Source organism: Lepisosteus platostomus, chromosome 19 (assembly GCF_059453375.1).
Source record: "Lepisosteus platostomus isolate fLepPlt1 chromosome 19, fLepPlt1.hap1, whole genome shotgun sequence".
In the NCBI taxonomy this organism is placed as follows: Eukaryota; Metazoa; Chordata; class Actinopteri; order Semionotiformes; family Lepisosteidae; genus Lepisosteus; species Lepisosteus platostomus.
The window spans coordinates 19,683,285-19,702,445 of record NC_142629.1 but is presented as its reverse complement, the minus strand read 5'-3'; the positions used below and the strand labels follow the sequence as shown (position 1 = coordinate 19,702,445).

Below are 19,161 nucleotides of genomic sequence, written 5' to 3'. Positions count from 1 at the left end.
GGGTTACCGACAAGAGGAGCAATAAGAGAAGAGCTGTAAAGACACGCCGAAGAGAATATTCTCATCTAAGAGGAAATACTAACAAGTAGGAAGTTAAAATGAAAAGCATTAAAAACTGAATGATCTTCAGTAGCGAAACGATTACTGAGCTCTGGGTCACGGTGCTCTTGAAAAAAAATCAAATTTGAGCAGAGACGCCCACGGACAGCAGGTGAGTGAATGAGTTGTTTATTTTGTTTCCTGTGAATTATGTAGAATTCACAACGTTTTCCATTTGTACAGGAAAACCATTGCGAGCAGATTCACTTCTTCTGCACTAGAATGAATGATTTCCATCTTCACTCTAGGGTACTGTGCTTTGTAGCACTGTATTGTATTCAGCATATATGTCTGTTATGTATACATTTTCTTTCTCACTTTGTCTCTCTGTCCATTTGTATCAGTTTTTTGGAGAGCACCATCACACCAGCATCACAACATTTATTCTACTGCCTTATTAAGCAAATGTCTCTACCCAGAAAATCACCACGGGCCATTCTGAAGAGTTTCTCGGAATGGTCTGTTGACTTCTCTTTGATGTTTCATGTTACAAGAGCAAAACAATACTCACTGATTTGAGGATAATTGCGCCATCCCTCCAGCCTACTGAAATGAACCGTCAGACTGCAGAAGCTGTCAGTGACTACAGGTCCTTGGGACTGGTCAGAGAAACCTGAGATGAGACAAACGTTGTGAGACCATTTATAAGCTTGTGACCTCAAATTAAACAGAAGTCAGACATTTTCAAAGGGGGCAACACCGCGGCACAGTGCTTAGCATCGCTGCCTCATAGCACCGGGCCCCGGGGTTGATTCCAGGGGTCCTGTCTGTGTGGAGTCTGCATGTTTGTTCGCGCTGCAGGGGACACCTCACCCCCACAGACACAAGCTCACACCACAGCCCATTTTCCCACAACACAATCAACCCGCCAGTATCAGTTTGTGTTCAGTGCTGGGGAGGTGCCTTGTCCTTGCAGAACAAAAACAAGGTGATCAGGACTGACGGCAAGACTCAGGTATTCAAGTACCCAGTAAATCCAGGGCTCAAATGGGGGAACTGTTTCACGAGCTACACAACATCCTCACACACGATGACAGAGCCTTGGAAAGCCGTGTGGAGAGTGAGGTGCTCGTACCCAGCCGGAGTTAAAAGACCACGCATTGAGCAGAGCAACTGAGCAAGAGCACACTATCGATCTATCCAACCCAGAAAAGCACACATCTCTGTGATACAGAGTGCAGTGTGAGTTGCAACTAAGTTTTTGTTCAATATTTGTTTTGTCTGAAAGAGTCTATTTTGATTAGATGCATGCAACACTATTTCTTTCTCATTCTCTGTCTTTCTATGTCTTATTTGGATCACAAAGTTCATAACCCCGCCAGTTGCTTTGGCTCTGAAAGCATCCCTCAGCAGGGACAGCCCTGATCCCCAAACACAGGGCTGCCCTTCCCACTGCCCGTCTGCTCTCTGCCCAGTGGAAGTAGCGTTTCTGCCCCGCAGCTGTGTGAGAGAAGATGAGCTGAGAGCACTAACCCACCTCTGGAGAGGGAAGAGTCTCGGCTGGAGGGGAGCAGGAGCTGCCGGGCTGCCGCAGACAAGGCGCCGCTGAAATGATAGAGAAATCTTTTAGAATCAAACGTCACCTGGCTCAGTGTTTAAGCTGTAGTACATGATCACATTAGATTATTAAAACATGCAGACTGCCATTTCCATTCTGTACAAACAAAGAGTTTTCCATTGTAGAAAACACCACCGCATCTCCAAAGCGGAGTGCACTGGGACTGCAGTCCAGAGAAACCCATCATGTTACAAGAACTGGAGGCCATTTCACACCAAAACTGTAGAATAGGATTCTTTCTGCACACCCAGTACTGGGGGCTGTGTCGGAGGCTCCTCACCGGAAGAGACTTGCATTCCTGTTGGCTCCTCTCGTTCTGTGATGATTTTAGCCGTCGAATCGGGCAGGAGGCAGGCGCTCTTCGGGAGCTCTCGTCCCGTGCTATAACTCGGACCACGCGATGGCACAACTGCTTCCTCCGTACAAACAGAAACTTCAAACAACAAACCCCAACAAGAAATCTGTGCACGCTTGGACTCCTGCTGCAGCTGAGCAGTCACGCACACACCTCCTGTTGCTCCCAGAGAGAAACAGGCCCAGGGTCCCAGCGCTGCCACCCGCTGCGCCGCGTCTCTCACCTTTTCACCTCCACATGCAGATCATGACGCGACCGGAGACTCGCCGATTAGATAAAAAAGCCGTCTGTTTCAACAACTTTTACAGCTCCGTTGACACGGCAACCACGTTTTATTGACAAAGTAAAATAAACACAGGAGAAAAGTTTGCAAACAAGACGGGAGCTAAAAGAAACACGAGGACAGTGGGTTTGCTTTATGTGCCGAGTCGATAAACCAGCGCTGCAGACACGTGAATAAAAGAAAACATACACACAAGGGAACACAGAAGAGAGAGATAGAAATACAAGAGACGATAAATACGCTGAAATTGTATTAATATAATTAATTCTAACGTTCAATCAAATCAGCGAAACACGGGGGCAGGGCAGCCCAGTGAACTAGAGACTACATTACCCATAAGCCCTGTTGGCGACAACATTTTGACGTCATCGACTCGCGTCTTTTGTATTTTTTGTGAGATCAAAAACTACAAGAAAACATAACGCAGCAATCGTATTGTCAGGGATACATGAAAAAAAGATTAAACAAGGTAAATGCAGATAGGGTCCGTCCATGCTTCAACGTTCTTACAACTAGACACAGTACGTCTTTACATCTGTTTTAAACTGTTCAAACATGGTCTCCTGGACACCATTCCGTTAATAATTATGTTGCGCAAGTATAATAATTTTTAAAAATACAAACGATATTTTCATCTTCCTTTCAAGGGGATTAAAATGTAACAAATGTATTCCTTTAAAAGTAAATTAGTCTCTTTCTTTATATAAGTTTGTAAAAAAAGTCCTGAATGTTTATAAACCACAGTTATAGTCACAGTTATCATCTATACTGATGATCAATCTCCGCATAACAAGTCTTTCCGATAGCACTTTAAGACTCGTGTATCTCTGTCGCCGCCCAGTGGACATTTCTCAGAAGTGTCACCGCCTGTCGGAATGCGGAAAAGTCTCGGGACTGAAGCCGTGTGACTAGACAAGAGCCGCATGTCTCCCGCCTCCTGCTGAAATCTCAGCGCCGTATGGACAAAAGCTGCTCACAGTCCGGATCCAGTGGAAGGCTGATCCACTCCGGGTTTCCCTTAGCCGGCAGTCCGGGTCCAGTGGAAGGCTGATCCACTCCGGGTTTCCCTTAGCCGACAGGGAGAGAAGGAATCATGACATTGAATACGGGAACAGTGGAGCTGGCGAGATTCAGGGAGGGTTTTCCGGACACATTTGAGTTGATAGTGGAATAAACGTTTTTCTTATTGCGCATCAGAAATTTCTGTTGTAAATGTGAATTAGGTTTCTTATTCTAATTCCACACTTCTTCCCTCGGGAGGGGGATCAGAATACCTCCTGGGTATCCCTGCCTGTCGTAAGAGGCGACTAAAAGGGTTGTGTCAGGAAGGGCATCCGACGTAAAACCATCTTGCCAAAACCATGGTTGCAAAGAACACAAAGCACATACCGGATCGGCCGGGGCCCGGGTTAACAACGTCCGCCATTAGTGCTGTGTCCCAACAGGGTACTAATGGAAATTATGCTACTGTGGGGAAAACTGTAGAGTGGGGGCTACAGAAAAGAAACAAGGTGAAGGGGCCTGGAAGGAATGTTAAGTCAATGAGAGTGGGGAGTTGGAATGTTGGCACCATGACAGGGAGAGGGAGAGAATTGGTTGAAACTATGGCAAGGAGAAAAGTGGAGATCTTGTGTGTGCAAGAAACCAAGTGGAAAGGAAACAGCTCAAGACACCTAGGAGAGGGATACAAGATTCTATATGCTGGAAAGAGTACCAAAATGAATGGAGTGGGTGTGATAGTGTGCAAAGACCTAGCAGACAAGATAGTGAGGGTGGTTAGACACTCAGACAGGATTATCAATGTACAGGTGGCTTTTGAGAGTGGGTTATGGAATATCATCTCTGTATATGCACCACAGGTAGGAAGACCACAGGAGGAAAAGGATAGCTTTTTGGAAGATCTCGAAGAAGTGGTTAGCAGAATCCCAGGAAATGAAATGGTGGTAATTGGAGGAGACTTCAATGCACATTTAGGAGAGAAATGCCCAGATTATCCAGATGAACATGGTCAGAGAGGGCTAGGAGAGAGAAATGAAGAAGGAGGAAGGCTACTAGAAACACTCCAAGCTCTTGAATTGTTTGCAGTGAACACAGGGTTCACGAAGAATTATGAGCAAAAGGTGACATACAGGAGTGGAGGCCATGATACCCAAATAGATTACATATTAGTGAGAAGAATTGATAGAGCGAAAGTCCAAGATGCTAAAGTCCTGCCCTATGAGGCTGTTACCAGACAACACAGGCTACTGGTGATGGACATCACAATATTGAAGGAGCGAAGAATAAGGCAGAGGAAACACCCAGCACGAACAAAAGTGTGGAAACTGAGAGAAAACAAAGTAGATTTCAACAGGCTGGTGAAAGAAATGAAAAACAACACAGAGGAAACAGAGGAGCCTTCAGTTGAAGAAGAGTGGACTGAGATGAGCCACATCCTAGAAGAGGCTGCTACCAGGGTTTGTGGAAAGACAAGAGGAGGCAGACCGAGGGAAAATGAAGAGTGGTGGTGGGATATGGAAGTTCAGGAAACACTGAAGGAAAAGAAAAAAGCATACAAGGCACTGAAAGATGGCACTGGAGAATTACAAGAATATAAGAGACTAAAGAAGGTAGCAAAAAGAAGTGTAGCAAGAGCAAAGGAAAGAGCCTGGAAAGAATGGTATGAGAAACTTGAAACAAAGGAAGGAGAGGACCAAATCTACAAGATTGCTAAACATAGAGCGAGACAGAAAAAAGATATTATCCGGGTGGCGGTACTCAAGGATGGAGAAGGCAGAGTCTTGATTAAACAAGAACAGATCAAGCAAAGATGGCTGGAGTACTTCAAAAATCTGTTAAATGTAGAAAATGAGAGGGAGAACCTAGTGGAGGCAGACGTAGTGTGTGGACCAATCCAAGAAATTTCAGTAAAGGAAGTGACAGAAGCTATCAAAGAGATGAAAGTGGGCAAAGCAACTGGACCATCAGGAATAGCAGCAGAACACTTTAAGAACCTCGATGAAGAGGGGATTCAGTGGCTGACGAGATTGCTAAACAATATTGCAAAGGAAGAGAGAATTCCAGAAGAATGGACAAAAAGCAGTATGGTTACCATCTACAAGGAGAAAGGAGACCCAATGGAGTGTAAAAACTATAGAGGAATAAAACTTCTGGAACATGGATTGAAAATCCTGGAAAAAATTCTGGACAAGAGACTCAGGAAGATAATCAGGATCCACAACTCACAATTTGGATTCTCAGCGGGGAAAAGCACAACAGATGCCATTTTTGTGATGAGACAGTTACAGGAGAAGACACTAGAGAAAGGGAAAAAGCTGTATGTGGCCTTTCTGGACTTGGAGAAGGCATATGACCGTGTGCCCAGAGAGGTGGTGTATTGGTGCTTGAGGAAGAAAGGAGTACCAGAAAGCATGGTGAAGTTAGTTCAAGCAACCTATAGAGATACAACTACAAAGATGATAACACAACAGGGAGAGACAAAAGAGTTTGAAATCACAGTTGGAGTACACCAAGGATCAGCACTAAGTCCTTTCCTTTTCATAAACATTATTGACACACTGACAGAGGAGGTAAGAACAGAAGTGCCTTGGGAACTCATCTTTGCTGATGATGTGGCACTGATGGCAGACTCAGAAGTAGAACTACAGGAGAAAGTGTTCAAATGGCAGAGGAGTCTGGAAAAGGGTGGACTGAAAATGAATGCAGAAAAATCTGAAATAATGGTAATGGAGAGAAGAGGAGATACTATGACCAATGTTGAGGAGACAAATGGAGGAAAACTGAAACAAGTTGATGACTTTAAATACCTTGGATCAAAACTGGTAAAGGGAGGAGAAACACTGGAGGCAGTAAAACAAAGAGTGAAAGCTGGATGGAACAAGTGGAGAGAAATAACTGGAATAATCTGTGACAGGAAAATTCCCAGAAAGTTAAAGTGCAAAATGTACAAGACTGTGATTAGACCTGTATTACTATATGGAGCTGAATGCTTGGCAGTTGGAAAGAGGGAAGAGAACTTGATGAGAAGAACTGAAATGAGGATGTTGAGATGGATTCTGCAGATTTCAATGAAGGATAAGATCAGAAATGAAGAAATCCGTAGACGATGTAGGGTGGTGGATGTGGTTGAGAAGATGCGAGAAGCGAGGTTACGGTGGTATGGACATATCATGAGGAGGGACGTTGAGGAAGTAACAAAGAGGGTAATGGAATTTGAGGTGGAAGGTAACAGAGGAAGAGGCAGGCCTAGAAAGAGATGGATAGATTGTGTGAGAAAAGATATGGAGGTATGTGAAGTGAGTGAGGAAGATGTGCTCGACAGAGACAAATGGAGAAGAGCAACCAAAGCAGCTGACCCCAGGACAGTCTGGGACTAAGGCTGTGAAAAAGAAGAAGAAGAAGATTCTAATTCCACACTTCACAAGGATCCCTATCTCATGTCTCTCCAGCGCTGGCTGGGATTACCATTTCAGTGGGCCAGCACTAAGAAACAGGTCTGCACCACCCAGAAAGACAGATTAATTTTTTTCTGTTCAAGCAAGATTGTCAGCTTGTGCCACTGTGAAATCACTTGAAGGGTATTCCTCAGAGACCAGCTCTGCCCCTGTGTTGTTCTACTTACTGTAGTTTTGCAGGACTGAGGCTACAAAGACCTGGCTGTCCATCTTGAAAGGGGCATCACTGTTCCATTTCAGATGGGACACAAGCAGGCAGCCAAAGGGAGCAGAAAACACACTGAGGTGCTGGATCATTCAGGCACATTGTGTCATTGAGAGAAGCTGCTGTTGGAAACCGGAGAAACTGTGCAGAGCTGACCTGGAGACGTGGAGGACATGAGCCAGACAGATGTTCTACTTTAACACTGAAAAGCAAACCTTAATACTGTGCGTAAAAGGCAGAGCTGGGGTGATAAAGGAGAGTCAGAGCGGTGCAGAGAGAGGGCAGGGGAGGTGCAGTCAGTCAAGATGAAGACTAGACAGTGAGAGAGGGACTCTGCAATGGGAGAGAAACTAATGTAGCATTAGTATGAGACCAGTCCCTGCGTCAACAGCACAGGCCAACAGAGGAAGGGAGGAAATCAACAGTTTAGGATTCTATATGTGAATTACAAATGAGAAAGTAATAAAGTCAGGCTGTGCCAGAAGATATTTCACACTGTAACGACCTAAGAAAAGCAGTTCATCAGCCTGACAAAGTTTTATTTATCTCATATTCCTTCTTCTTATATTTTTCCACTTTTTGCACAAATCCAAGTAATTATGATCTTTTCTTGATTTTCTTTTCCTGGAAACTAGTTAAGAGATCAGGAGCTCTTGGGAGCCTAAGAGGCGACCACTGCATTTAAACGTGAAAGAGTTTTTAATACCATAAACCGATATGGCACTAACCGGAAGCCTTTCCAAATCCTACATGAAAACAGACAGCTTCCCACTTTACAACGCCAGCACGAGTCCGATACAGACGGCTGCATTGGACCGTTTCCCGCACATCAGAGACACTCTGTGCAGAATATTAAACAAAGTTCATGATGTACGGAAATACACTGTGTACGTCTTTCCAGACCCTATTCCACTGTTCAGGCCCCAGATGTTCAGCCAGGTCCTTCTCCCAGATCAACTCAACCGCATGACATGCCGATACTCCAGAGTTCCTGTTAATTCAATACAGCTGACAGTCTACATGCGCATCCGTTTTAAATACACCTGTGAGCTTGCAAGAACTGCACTGTGAGCTGCAAATCACTTTTTGTTTGATGGCATTTTTTTGTCAAATACACTCTGTGCTGAAAATTAAATTATAGACACTTATGATGAACAGAAAGAGACCCTTTTGTATTTCGATATAGTTTAAGGGCTACATGTTTAAAAGTTTTAAAGATCGCTGTAAGTCTCTCCTCAATTCTGACACTATTAGGTGAAGAGTATTTTTACAAAGTAAAGTACAACTCATACATGTTAGTCTTGAAAGAATCTAGGAGCGTTATTAGGGGACTAAACAATTATACGAATATTTGTGGATGTAATTAATTGTTAAGATCTCTGTTGCAAGATGACAATATCCTCGCTGTTACAGTATATTGGAATTTATCATTTGTAAATTGGGTTGTTTTGAAAAAATGTGGATGCTGCCCACCCGAAAAGAACTACCAGAACTAACACAAAAACACAACCACACTACTCTGATCTGTGAGCTGGTTGGACAAGCACACGCTCAAGAAGAAAAGCACAAACACAAACAGACAACTCTCAGACATTGGAGGATACTTTCAATGCATAAATTCTATATATCCTATATAATGTAATCTATAGGAGTCCATAAATCAAAACTATTTCTAGGAACAATGGAATCATTGAAATGAATGAAAACCAGCCTCCAGAATGGATCAGTCTGGAAAACATACTGTGAAAATGTCTACCGACAGATCCCAGACACAGAAGCATTAGACCAGAACAACATATATGAAAACCGGAAAATATTCCAATTGGCTATAAGAGACCACCCAACCCCTTAGACTCCCCAGTCACTGAGCAGGAGCCACTAGACAAACTCCAGGCCCTCAGACCACGAAAGGCCTGTGGCCAAGACACAGTCGACAACACTTGACTCAACTGAAGAACAACACTTTGAAACACAACCAGCTACACATACCTCTGACTGACAATCAGTTCATCTGGGGGTTTTCCTGACAGTGAAGTCACTGAAGGAGCAGGCACACGGGGCTTTCCATGCCAGTAAAAGGAGGCTCTACAACATCAATCCCCCAATACAATTGGCTCTGAATATTAAAAGTGCAATCAAACCCTTTGCCCTATGCAGCAGGGAAGTGTGGGATCCCTTCACTGAGCAAGATGACACTAAATGGGACAAACAGCCTGTAGATACTCCACGCACAGAGTTCTGTAAAAACATCCTCCCAACTGGAATGCCACAGAATCCTAAACAGACAATACACGCAACACACACTAACTCTGTTAACCATAACATTATGCGATGGTACCATTCATTTTTAACAAATCGTACACAGTATGTCAGGCTCAACAAAATTCTTTCCACGTCACGATCTATGAGCACAGGTGCCCCTCAGGGCCGTGTGAGCTCTCCAGCGCTGTTCACACTTTATACAAATGATTGTACAAGCAGTAGTCAAAGCATCTTCATTTTCACATTCTCAGACAATACAGCTGTCCTGAACAGCATCGCCAGTTAATGCATAGAGGTAGGAGCTTATCTGTATACATGTCAGAAATCCAAAGGTTTGTGCAATGACATGACAACAATAGCCTAATTCTCAATGTTAAAAAAACAAACGAAATAGTCTTTGATCCCAGAGCGGTTGGTGATCACACGCATGTAGTAATCCACAATGAATTTGTCACTCAGGTTGACGGATACGATCAAGTGCGATCAGGTGGGGATTCTGTTTTCCTGGGGGGGTTTAGTGGTGCACCTTGACTTGCAAATTCATTTTTATTTGATGACAATTTTTGACAACAGTTTTGAGTTGTTTTAAAGAACTTACTGTTTTGATTAGATGTATCAGAGATTGTGACTCTGCTTTTAGCTTCCCATTCCTTCCAAACAAAGGGTCTTCTGTTGTAGAGAACAGCACAGCATATCCAAAGCGAAGCGCAAGGGGACTGCAGTCCAGAGAAACCTGTAAGTTTACAAACAATGGAGGCAATTTCACACCTTTGGTTGTGCCAGAGGGTCCTCATTGGAAGAGATACCGGGGTCCCCAGCACTGCTGTCACCTCTTCTGTACTCCTCCTATGCTAACAACTGTGTATCTACTGCTGACTCTGTGAAATGAATCAAGTCTGCAGATGATCCCACCGGAATAAAAAAAAAAATCTGTAGAGGAAGGAGGTCATTGCTATAGTCAGCACCCCAGAAATCCGGACCCACGAGAACATAAGCAGAGCATGCAAACTCCACACACTCACAGCACCCAAGGAAACCGGACCCACGAGAACATAAGCAGAGCATGCAAACTCCACACACACAGCACCCCAGGAAACTAGACCCACGAGAACAGGGGCAGAGCATGCAAACTCCACGCAGACAGCACCCCCAGGAAACCAGACCCATGAGAACAGGGGCAGAGCATGCAAACTCCACACAGACAGCACCCCAGGAAGTAAATCCAGGGTCTCAGTGCTGGAACCCACTGCGCCGCCGTCTCTCACCTCCACATGCAGGAGACATGCAGGTCTCGACCGGAGACCGGAGACCGGAGACTCCTCACTCCTGCAGTAACACACCCAGCAGGACTCGCTCATGGTCCAGTGAGCCCAGCGGTTTGAGTCTGGTGTCCAGCGCTGATGTGTCCCTGATAGTCCTGTCCCACAGCCTGCGAGTCACCGTTTCTTCCTTTTCTTCCGCATAATGTCCACAAAATACTCCAGCTAGCGCTTTCTAGACTAACGGTTCTGCTTTGCTCGCTGATTAGATTAAAAAAGCCATCTGTTTATCTGCTGGAGGTCAGATCGCAACAACTTCTGCAGCCCCGTTTCCCCGGCAACCACGTTTTATTTAACAAAGTAAAATAAACACAGGAGAAAAGTTTGCAAACATGCAGGCAGGATGAGCGCTGCAGACACAGGCTTGTGAAATACACAGAACAGAAAACAGAAAGAAAAATACACACTAGAGTACACATAACACAATCAGGGGGACACAATACTCTGAAATTGTATAATTAATTCTGATGCTCAATCAAATCTGCGGAACGCGTGGGCAGCGCACGTGTTCTGTAGTGCGCTATAGAGCACTAGAGAGACTACATCTCCCACAAGCCCTGTGGGCGAGTTCCTTTTGACGTCATCGATTCGCGTCTTTTTTCTTTTTAATTAGAACAACAATACATGCCATAAAAACAAGAATACATATAACATAGAGTATAGTCAGGGGTAGATACGATAATACATGTACATGTTATGCAAAAAGATTAAACAAGTAATCTTGTTTAATAGTAAACAAAAGCAGATAAGGTCCGTACATGTTTCAAATTGTCTGTACAAACGCATTTACATCCGTTTTAAAGTGTTTAAACATGGGTCTCCTCCCACAGCATTTCGTTAGTTATTATATCGTGGAAGTATCATATTTTTTTAAATACAAACGACATTTTCATATTACTTTCAATGGATTTAAATGTTGCATGATGTTACTTCTTTAAAAGTAATGTCAATATTAGTTTCCTTCTTTACATTAGCTTTCAGAGTTGCTGTCACAAAAGTCACAGTTACCATCTGTTTTGATTTTCAATCTCTGCACAACGAGGATCTGTAAGGAGGCGCTTCAAGTTCGCCGCCATAGACTCGTGCATCTCTGTCGAAAGTGCAGTTCTTTTTGAACTCTTGTAGCAATAAAAATAGATACGATACAAAACAAGAGTATATAGAGCAAATCAATAATGTCATCAGGGGTACATAGATAGTATAAAATATTTACACTTCTGAAAAAAAAAATTCAACATCTGCACAACAAGTCTTCGACAGCGCTTTGAGACTCACCGCCATAGACTCGTGTATCTCTGTCGCCACCCAGTGGCCATTTCTCGGAAGTGTCACCGCCCGCCGTAATTCAGTACAGTCCCGAAATAGAAATTCTGATTGGACGAGAGCCGTATCTTTCCCGCCTCCTGCCGAAACTCGGCGCTGATTGGTTATGAGCCGAGTCACTCAAGGTGAGGGCGGTATTTCCGTGTATGAACACGGAAGTCCGCGATGATTGGCTAGGAGCGGTGTCACTCACCCAAACTAAAAGGAAGTCCCGCCTTTTCCCACCCAACGGCGGTGATTGGACACGCCGTGCGTCACTCTTATGACGTCACTTAACCACGACGGATCCGGATCTGATGCGTGATTAGCGCGACAGCCGGTCCGTCGCTGAGATCGGTGTGGAGCCGCGGCCCAGGATGCTATGGTTCCGCTCTCTGCTCGTCAAGCACTGCGGACTCCTGGAAAACCGTATTGCAGGGCAGAGAGTTATTGAACTCCAGACGTCGCCTCGCATTGTTGATTAATTCGACCTTATTGTGTTTTCTCTTCTTTAACATTTATATTGCAATAGTAAAAATGCTATTCAATGCACACAAGAGTACATTACAGATCACCGGGGTACATTATACAGGCAAATACAGACTAGGTAAGCACAGCTTTCATGTTGGGACATTTAGAAATAGTTTGGAGACGTGCCCTCATGTGTTTCAGATGTGACTTCTTTCCATTTGGAAGCGCCTTACTTCTACCAAGAAAAGAAAAGGCTTCGATAACGAGATCGTAATGAAGAAATAGTAACGATCATTTCAGTGCATTCTGACATTTATTGGTGCGAAATAGATGTTATTTTACTGCTGTTATATTGGGCGAGATTTCACACGGATAATCAAACGAGAACGGGTTTGCCCTGGAATCCATTCCACTGCCGAATCTGAAAGTCCGAGCAACAGAACGGACGTATTGTAAGGCGACTGTGGTGTTGCTCGACCACATCAATTAGGCGAGAAGTACACTCTGCTACTACGACATACGGTCTAATGATTCCATTTCGATTATTTCTTATCTTTAGGCTATTTACACATAATAACGAGCAAGTATAATGATTAAGTCAGTGGTAAATTATATGTTATATTCGGTTCAGCAGTATTGAGCAGTAAAATAACATCTATTTCTCACCAATAAATGTCAGAATAAGAAACCTTCTTTACACAATTGTGCCGATCAATTCAGTGTTTTAATAACAGGACAAAACAAAAACAAACGTAAGGTTTCTGGGCTGCTTTGAAAAAGACAATTATCATCTATATTACTTTTAAATCTCTGCACACTATGTATCTTTACCGGGTCGATTCAATGTACAATTTTGTAATGACGCCTTAACCTTATTATTCATACAAAATGTGTTTGACAATAGTCATGTTTTATTCCACTCAGTTTCCCCAAAGAGGTGCTCCAAAATAGTTTGACAAGATATTGTGAGATTGCAAGAGGGATCTTAAGTATTTATTAGTACAAGTAGAACTAAATTGTTTTCCTTGTAGTCTAATAAAGGTTGTAAATTCTTCCATAGTTTCTGAGGGGCTACTGTTAGTTTCTTAAAAGCATCAATACCTCTCTAGGAGTAGCTCTGGTTACGACGGATTGTTATCAGACTTATCACAAACATTATATCTATTCATAAAATCTTCTTGATTCTACATTTCATCATCCACACCAGTTAATTTGTTGACCCCGCTTATACTATTTTAAACCCAGTTTTCAAAGCACGGGTTTATTTTTTCTCTAGCCGCTAGTTCCTGAATGATTAAATTAGGGGAAACATACACCACCTACTTTGCTTAATTTTGTAAATAATACTCTGTCGGTATCAGTATTAGATGCTCTAAACCCTGTAGCATTTAGGCCTCCTTCTGCCTGTGTTTGACAAATAACAACCATGAATATATTTTTTTTTATTTTACAGTGCTAAAGAACATCAAATCACATCTCTTTTTGGATTTTTGAAAATCTTAATACTAAGATATTTAATCACATCTTTTACATGTATATTACGTATGGAGCAGACACTTTCCAACAGCCACCAGTTCACTTTTCTGATATGTAAAGAAAGACCAGATACAGAGGAAATGACTTGTAAATGCATTTAATTGCTTTGTCCACCTCTGTGTGCTTTCTCAGAGAGACAGTTGTATCCTCAGCCAATTGGGAACACCTGTAATCTCTTTATCCTGTACTTGAACACCCTGAAACTATTTGTTATAGGAGCGTAGGCAGTGGGAAGAGGAGTGGGCTCGTGTCGAATTGCCTTACCCGTTCCCAATCTGCAGGAGGTCCCACGACGGCAGGTAGCTGCTCCAGTCGCTGGAGGGAGGACGAGGGCTCTGGCTCGGGGGAATCACGGCTCCACAGCTCCTACCTGTTGCAGAGTGTTTCTGCCCTCCCGATGGCCTCTGTGTTTTAGAAGGATCCATCTCTCTTCGCTTGCTTACACCACAGGTTTCATCGACGATAGTGTGCATCCTGAAGCAGTGAGTTATCGGTCTTATTTCTACTGAGAAACAGTTCAAGCACTCACAAAACAATAACCAGGAGACGGTATATGAAAAAGTATTGTAAGACTTGCAGAGTAGATTTGAATAGACAGTGGATGTCGCACTGCGTGCTTGAATATCACGAGATTCAGTTCATTCTTTCCTGCAGATTAACTTCCTGTTTGACATTGTACCGCTGTCACTTCTTCACAAACTCATAACTCGCCGTGTTCAATTTTGTGTTGAGTTACAGGAACCTCAGCATCAGATGAAATATTCTCCAGCGCCCCAGGGAGACTGGGGGACTTGCCAGATTTTCAGCTTTATTACTGGGTCCTTCGGCTCAGGGCTGTTGAGCAAAGTGCTCCCCTCTGCTGGAGAGCCACAGGGGCACTACAGAGCGGCCTCGAGTTCCCTGCTCCTGCCCGTGCCTGTGGACGGCCAGTGTGACCGCGCGCGAGACAAAGTAGTGCATTCGTGGTGTAAATACAGAACGTTCACTAGCTGACTGAGGAAAGTTACAGAGACGGGAGTATACGTTCTGAAATAATGTGAACCACTGTTACTACACACAGACAGACTACTCAAAAATCATGTGGCTTTTTAAGGTCATTTTGTCTGCCTAAAGTATGTTAGATTTGTCACAGCAAAGAGTTTGAATACTTACAGAATGCAGCAGCTAGAATTGTTACTTGGAGCAAAAGGTATGACCACATAACCCCCATACTTATCTCTCTTCATTGGCTTCCTATCATGTACGGGGCGGACTTCAAACTCCTTCTACTTACTTACAAGGCTCTCAGAGGTCAGGCACCTGTCCTGCCTCGCAGGGATGCTGCAGAGGAGAAATACCGTACACAGCATGGTTTCAGAGGCCTGTCCGTCATGGGCTGGGCACCATGTGAGTTGAATGCTGCATCAGAGCCATGGATCCAAGAGGGGCATCGTGGATACAGCTATCGTTTAGGAGGATTCTGCTGGTCTGCAGAGACCTGCATGGGGTACTGACATACAGACGACGTGATGGATGGATGGATTGATTAATACCTGCATTCATTTATTTCTTTTTTTTAATGATATAATGTTAGCATGCCCAAAGGGGTTGGGCAGCCAGTTGACCATGGACCCCTAGAGGATTTTATTCTCCTTACTGAGGAGCCTTTGGTTCCTTTCCTCCATTGCCTTCAGTTCTGTATTCACAAAATGTATATTTACTTGCACTGTTAAGCACCTTGGGGCAACCTTGTTGTGAAAGGCGCTATATGAAAATAAATTGAATTGAATGGAATGACAGAGTCACGGCTTTTCCAGTTTCCTCTCCTATTATCTTCTTTATCTGCACTCTAAAACACAGTGAAACCTTGAACCTTTCAACTGGACCACTGCCGTTCTACATCACAATGACTTTAACTAGGACGGAGACTTGAATGGGATGAAAAAGGAAAAGGCATTATTTGCAGGAAGAAATTAAACTGTTCCACCTGATCACTTGCTAAACAAAGTGATTCACTGGAGTGGAGGCGGTGAAAGCTTTGTGAATCAACTTACAAAAGGATACATGTAAGAAACGTAGCTCCCATATTTAACCCTTGAAAAATCTCTGAGTGTAACAATGTGTAGGTGAAAGTATTGTTCAATTATTCTAATAAAGCTCACTCAACTAAGACCCATGTTGGAAAAGTACCAGAGTATTCTCATCTAAGAGGAAATTCTAACAAGTAGGATGTTAAAATGAAAAGCATTAAAAACTGAATGATCTTCAGTAGCTAAGTGATTATTGAGCTCTGGGTCACAGTGCTCCTGAAAAAAAAAATCAAATTTCAGCAGAGACACCCACGGACAGCAGGTGAGCACCAAGCTGTGCCAGTGTCTAAGTGTATGAATCACAGTTTCAAGGAGCTTTTTTCAGTTTCGTTCCACTGATCGGCCAACACGGGGGGCACTTCAGTCTTACTCGCCCTATTGCATTAAGAAACTGTACAACATTCTCCAATAACCTCACCTAACGAAAAGCAATTTGCGTAGCAGGGAAAGACTGGACTCCCACTGGGGATTTTTGTTTTTCATCCCGATGGGGATGTGCACTATATAGAACGTTGCTGGACCCACGTGCAATTGGTGTCATTTCTAACCTAGAGGTCGAAGCTGTGAAACTTTCTAAGAGATGGAAGATCTCTTGCGAGACACCGATTCACAGAAGGGGCTAATGAGATCTTTGCTTGAAGTCTCATTATGCTGCACTATTTCATTTGTCAGTGGGCACGACTCACAGGCATCTAAAATCATTTCAGTGAGGGACTAAACAGGCCTCTCGCAAAGACTCGGGAACGGACACAGACCTTATCATCTCTGCTCCTCGGGAAGCGTACAGAGATCACATTAGATGTGTTGCTCAAGCTCTTTATTGTCACGTACAGTAAACCCAGCAGTGTGGTCAGTGCGGGATGTGTTCTGTCCCGACGGCGGGGTCGGCAGCCAGAGGAGACCTGAAACACAAGACGGAGAGGTAAGACACTGATTCCGACAGAGAGAGCTTTCACACCGGGTTACCGACAAGAGGAGCAATAAGAGAAGAGCTATAAAGACACGCCGAAGAGAATATTCTCATCTAAGAGGAAATACTAACAAGTAGGAAGTTAAAATGAAAAGCATTAAAAACTGAATGATCTTCAGTAGCGAAACGATTACTGAGCTCTGGGTCACGGTGCTCTTGAAAAAAAATCAAATTTGAGCAGAGACGCCCACGGACAGCAGGTGAGTGAATGAGTTGTTTATTTTGTTTCCTGTGAATTATGTAGAATTCACAACGTTTTCCATTTGTACAGGAAAACCATTGCGAGCAGATTCACTTCTTCTGCACTAGAATGAATGATTTCCATCTTCACTCTAGGGTACTGTGCTTTGTAGCACTGTATTGTATTCAGCATATATGTCTGTTATGTATACATTTTCTTTCTCACTTTGTCTCTCTGTCCATTTGTATCAGTTTTTTGGAGAGCACCATCACACCAGCATCACAACATTTATTCTACTGCCTTATTAAGCAAATGTCTCTACTAAATTATTTTCATATAGAAAACATATTTTTGGACATGATATACACAAATGGCTAATTATACCTTCTGATAATATTTCCATCTTAGAAATGAAGCATTTCTCTCCTGCAGTTTGAGGTTGTTAAATAGAAAACTGGATCACCCCAGGGCTGAATCTTCTCCCTCTCTTACACACTTTGTTCACGAATGATTACAAGAGCAAACACATAGACTGACTTCTCACAAAGTGTGTCGATGACACAGTCCCGGTCAGCTTACTAAAGGACCCAGAAAATCACCACGGGCCATTCTGAACAGTTTCTCGGAATGGTCTGTTGACTTCTCTTTGATGTTTCATGTTACAAGAGCAAAACAATACTCACTGATTTGAGGATAATTGCGCCATCCCTCCAGCCTACTGAAATGAACCGTCAGACTGCAGAAGCTGTCAGTGACTACAGGTCCTTGGGACTGGTCAGAGAAACCTGAGATGAGACAAACGTTGTGAGACCATTTATAAGCTTGTGACCTCAAATTAAACAGAAGTCAGACATTTTCAAAGGGGGCAACACCGCGGCACAGTGCTTAGCATCGCTGCCTCATAGCACCGGGGCCCTGGGGTTGATTCCAGGGGTCCTGTCTGTGTGGAGTCTGCATGTTTGTTCGCGCTGCAGGGGACACCTCACCCCCACAGACACAAGCTCACACCACAGCCCATTTTCCCACAACACAATCAACCCGCCAGTATCAGTTTGTGTTCAGTGCTGGGGAGGTGCCTTGTCCTTGCAGAACAAAAACAAGGTGATCAGGACTGACGGCAAGATTCAGGTATTCAAGTACCCAGTAAATCCAGGGCTCAAATGGGGGAACTGTTTCACGAGCTACACAATATCCTCACACACGATGACAGAGCCTTGGAAAGCCGTGTGGAGAGTGAGGTGCTCGTACCCAGCCGGAGTTAAAAGACCACGCATTGAGCAGAGCAACTGAGCAAAAGCACACTATCGATCTATCCAACCCAGAAAAGCACACATCTCTGTGATACAGAGGCTAAGGCAACATGTGAGTAAAGGATTTTGAATCAGCAATTGTGCTGATGAGCCAGTCAGCAATTTTTCAGAAACAGCAAAAATGTCAGCCTCCAGGGGCTGCAGAAGCTTGTGAGATATAAAGGAGTGAAACCAGGGCAGGAGAATCTGATTCCTTCTGCAGGAAGCTGAGGAAAAAGATGCACACCCTGCAGACTGAAAGGAAGACAGCACAAACTATCGGTCATGTCAGCCTAGAAGAAAGTGTAGTGCAGTGTGAGTTGCAACTAAGTTTTTGTTCAATATTTGTTTTGTCTGAAAGAGTCTATTTTGATTAGATGCATGCAACACTATTTCTTTCTCATTCTCTGTCTTTCTATGTCTTATTTGGATCACAAAGTTCATAACCCCGCCAGTTGCTTTGGCTCTGAAAGCATCCCTCAGCAGGGACAGCCCTGATCCCCAAACACAGGGCTGCCCTTCCCACTGCCCGTCTGCTCTCTGCCCAGTGGAAGTAGCGTTTCTGCCCCGCAGCTGTGTGAGAGAAGATGAGCTGAGAGCACTAACCCACCTCTGGAGAGGGAAGAGTCTCGGCTGGAGGGGAGCAGGAGCTGCCGGGCTGCCGCAGACAAGGTGCCGCTGAAATGATAGAGAAATCTTTTAGAATCAAACGTCACCTGGCTCAGTGTTTAAGCTGTAGTACACGATCACATTAGATTATTAAAACATGCAGACTGCCATTTCCATTCTGTACAAACAAAGAGTTTTC

General features: G+C 43.8%; 1 long non-coding RNA gene across 2 annotated transcripts in view; it reads right to left on the bottom strand.

Moving 5' to 3' along the window:
• Window positions 1-19,161, bottom strand: part of LOC148645382 (uncharacterized) — a 106,721-nt gene that overhangs the window by 55,407 nt on the left and 32,153 nt on the right. For both annotated transcript variants that reach the window (XR_015928594.1, XR_015928593.1), the window contains exons 6-11: window positions 18,964-19,031; window positions 17,748-17,849; window positions 10,482-16,815; window positions 9,815-9,949; window positions 1,577-1,644; window positions 611-712 (exon numbers count right to left, since the gene is read on the bottom strand). This is a non-coding gene — a long non-coding RNA (uncharacterized LOC148645382). The remainder of the gene's footprint in view (window positions 1-610; window positions 713-1,576; window positions 1,645-9,814; window positions 9,950-10,481; window positions 16,816-17,747; window positions 17,850-18,963; window positions 19,032-19,161) is intronic.